Source organism: Arachis duranensis, chromosome 2, assembly GCF_000817695.3.
Source record: "Arachis duranensis cultivar V14167 chromosome 2, aradu.V14167.gnm2.J7QH, whole genome shotgun sequence".
In the NCBI taxonomy this organism is placed as follows: Eukaryota; Viridiplantae; Streptophyta; class Magnoliopsida; order Fabales; family Fabaceae; genus Arachis; species Arachis duranensis.
The window spans coordinates 54,829,628-54,833,900 of NC_029773.3; the positions used below are offsets into that span (position 1 = coordinate 54,829,628).

A 4,273-nucleotide genomic window follows, 5' to 3' on the forward strand; every position below is an offset into this window, starting at 1 on the left:
ATTGTTGTTTATACTGAGAATTTATTGTGCTGTATTAAGAGTTAGTTTATAGGAGTTTTAACCTCCCGTGAAAGTAATCTAAAACTACAACAAAAGGCGATCCTGAAACCAAGGGACATAAGAATCGCTATTAAATGGATTATGGAGGTTTTAAAGAACCACTATAAAAGATCTTGTGGCACTTTAAAATTTGGAGGTTTTTTCAAATCAATAGAACTCTTTTGTGGAGGATATAATTTGTTATAAACAAAAAAAAAAACCACAAAAGAGTGAAAGTCCTATATCAAATTATTTTAAAATTCTCCATGTTAAAATAGTTATAGAAAGAAATTTCTATATTTTGGTAAACATTTCACAATTGAAAAGTTAATAAGGCATATACCTATAGAGAAAAAACTTGAAAATTTAATGTTGTATATCATTCTCAAAATTCTAAAATAAATCATATTGGTGAAGAGAAAATCAATAAAAAAAGTAAGTTCTTAAGGGATCCTAAGCAATTCAAAATATACAAAGAGAGTGTCATTGTTACAAACAAGAACATTATATCAATAATGTAGACTTCTAAAATAGAAAGCACCAAATGCAAAAGCCAACTTACACTACAAGAATAATTAGTTTTAGCGATAAACTTTTAGCGGCAACAATATAATAGTCGTTATTTTTTTATTTAAGTTATGTTTTTGTGACTATTATATATTTGCAATTAATACTATATATTATAATGGCAATTATTATTATTGCCACTAAAAATTTAAGAAAAGTAACTTTTAATAAAAAAATTTTAGTGACCATAATACTATGGCTGGTATTATTTTTATTAAAATATAAAAAAACTACCTTTAATGAGAAATTTTTAGTGGCCATTATACTATGGTTGGTATTTTTTTATTAAATTTTTTTTGTAATAATTAGTTGAAAGAAGAACTCACGGGCCACGAACACCCACTTCACCGCCTTTCTCTTTCTCTCTCAGAAAACTAACCTAAACCCACCCACCATCACCATCCCTCATCGCCAAACTCTTCTCTTCCAGTAGAGGGTGCTGTCGTCACCGGTGGGGATAGACCGTGGGTGCCGTGGCACTCTTCTCATCGCTGAACCTTTCTCAGTTCTCATCGTTCCTTTTCTCGTCGCCATCGTACGAAGGAAGTGTTGACCCCGTGGCGTCGCTGTCCCGAAGGTTTCTTGATCGATCATCATGTCTTCGAGCTCTCTTTCTCTCTCTCTCCGAGGTCAACATGTATCTTCGAGATCTCTGTCGCTTTCTATCCGAGCTTACTTCCCTTCCTCTGTTGCTGTCAGTTCTGATTCCTCTGTTGCCGGCACCTGCCTTCTTCCTTCGCCGCCGGTAAGCACTGCCGCTTTAACTTAATTTTGCTTGTTTTGTATTTTTGTTAATAATACGAGTTTCTAACTTTTCTGATTTCTGTTTGAGTTTGTTAATTTTTGCTTATTATGAGATACTGAATTTCTAAAATAGTGTTTGAATTGAATGATTCCTCGTCATCAAATGTTCCTTTCTTTTTTTTTCCACTTTTAAATTTGGATTTTGGTTTGCACAACCTTGGTTTGAGTCAATATGGTTAATTTTTTTATTATGAAATTGTTGACAACGACAATGGTGAGGTATCTAGTTTTGTGCTGCATCGAATTTCTGTACTTGTTCTTTCTTGTTTGAGGTTCCCTGGTATTGCTTAAAAGTCTTAAGAACATGGACCCTGTGAAAGGATGTAGTGATAAAAGCAGATTGCAAATTCTATAAATTATTTGGAGTATTAAATTGTTAATGAAAATTCAAATGAGTGATCGGGCAATCTTCCAAACAAAATTACTAAAAAGAACCATGTAAAGATTAATAAATTTGGAGTCGTGTTTTTCAAGTTTTGTCCCCAAATCGGTTATGGTTATTTGATTTTGATTTTTGTCTTGATCTAATTCTCAGATGTCACTGTATGGAAAGCTGGACAACGTCAAGAAGCAGCAAGCGAAGTGCCAGTCGACGTTGTCAAGCATCGTGGCATCGAAGGCTGCCAATCAAAAATAGAAACAGAATCCTGCTCTGGCAACAGCTTCTCCAATGTCGGGAATTAAATTCTCAAATGACACAGAGAGGCTTCAACATATCAACAGTATCGCAAAGCCCCCGTTGGGGCTTAAATGAAGTGTGTCATCGATCTCCTCTATGAGGTACATTGATATCTATATCAAAATCATGTTGCTAACTACATAATTTTTCTCTCAAGTAGTGTTTAGCCCTTTCAAGATTGGTGAATGTTAGAGGTTACTTAGTGACTGTTATAGTTGTGTTTGATTGCAGACGAGGCAGGCTTTTACACCAGAACTGATAAACGAGGCTTGCTATGTAGATATGAGGGCAAACAAAGATGTTTTTGACAATATGAGGAAAAGCCCCAAAGTCAAATTTGATGGGAAAATATTCTCTTACAAGGTATAATTATGTTCGTCTTTATAATGTTGTATCTAAACCTTAATGTATTATAGGATGATGACAACCATTTCTTACTTATAGGAGCTATGGCATCTTTTATTGGATATACTTTCACTTTAACATTCGCTGTAAGGAAATTAAGTTGTGACTTGTTATTTATTTCATCTTATCTCTTGATCTTCACTTGACTGTCTGATATTATATCATTTAGGTTGAAGGACTCATTAATACCGTTGGGGATCTTCGAGGAGCTTTTGCATTTGTTGACAAGATTAACTCTATTTTTTCTGGAGTTCAGGTTGATTATTCTCTTGCTCACGGCTTAGAAAGAGAACTAAGACAATAGAAAGCAGTGGATGAAGAGAAATATAAATTATTTCTCTCTAATAGTTCAACTGAGAAGAACCAAATGCATTACATGTCAGCACTAAAAACATCTAGCAATTTGTTTAGCTTGTCTTGGTCTGGAGATGTTTGTCTTGAAGGTATCTCTATTGCATCATTCTTCGTATCCACTCCGTTGTGCTTTTCTAATGAATAGCTTAACTGCTTCAAGACCCATGTTTGCTAATGTTCTTCAGTGCAAGCTTTATTATCTTAATTTTTTTCTCCTTAATTTAGTTTTCCTGCGAGGAACTATCCAATCTAAAGTTTGTTTTAATGTATTATGTAACAAAACTCATGCATGTGAACTTGTCTTATTATAATAAATAGAGTGACGACTAAGTATCACGTTAACACAATATATTTCTTTTTCCTTTTCTCTTTCTAAGTATGCTTACCTGCCTATTTTATACTGCAGATGTCTATTTCTCTTATCCTTTAAGGCCAGATGTGGAAATCTTACGCGGTTAAATTTAAAACTAAATTGTGGAACTGTAACTGCACTGGTAGGTTCTAGTGGCGCAAGCAAAAGTACCATATTGAAGCTATTGGCTCGATTCTTTGAGGTTTAGCTTCTATTTCATAAGTTGATAGTTGAAGTTTCATTCTATTTTGTTGTTTCGAGAATTGATGGTGCCAAATGGTATTTTATTATGCAGCCAGCAAGAGGTTACATAACGGTTGCTGGAGAGGATGTAAGAACATTTGACAAGAGCGAATGGGTCCTGGTTGTCTCTATTGATAAGCTCATATTATTCTTTACATGGAGATAAGTTTAAATTTGTAAATTTCTGAGTAGGTTGAATTTTAATTCTTAAATGTGCAATTTACTTTTTTGTGCAATTGATGCAAAAGTGACTTTGATAAAATTCTATTTTCTTCTGTATTATATGTACTTTATGGTTAATTATATTTGTTTTTGTCTTAGGTTAAAAAATATAGAGCTGCTAGTCAAAGAGCCATACAAATTTTAGAGAAGCTATGTATACTTCTATAATGTGCTTGTGAATCTTCTTCCCAAATTTTAGAGAAGGTATGAATATGAATATGAATAGTTGCAAATCATTCATGCAAGCTTATTGATCAACACAGTGATGTCACCTGAAGTATTGATAAACACAGGTGTTCCATGCTGCAGGTACTAACCCTTGCTAATGCCATACTTTAGTTAGTGGTAATTTTATTTGGTTACTCATCTGTGTAATTCTCATGAGTAAATTACATAATACTTATATTAGCAGTTGGCTGTTAAAACTGAGATTATCCTTATATTTCCCTTATTTTTACAAAGACTTAGAGAAAAAGTAGCAAAAAAAAAAAAACAAAGATAAATTTTACTTTTTGTTGTCACAATTATTTTGATTCTCTCATATATGTATTTTGATTCTTTCATATATGTTTTGGATGATACAGTTAGATTATAACTATAGTATAATG

At 33.1% G+C, this 4,273-nt stretch overlaps 1 pseudogene; it reads left to right on the forward strand.

Moving 5' to 3' along the window:
- Window positions 1–2,538: 2,538 nt before the first annotated feature.
- Window positions 2,539–3,609, forward strand: LOC127744936 (ABC transporter B family member 28-like; annotated as a pseudogene).
- Window positions 3,610–4,273: the final 664 nt, after the last annotated feature.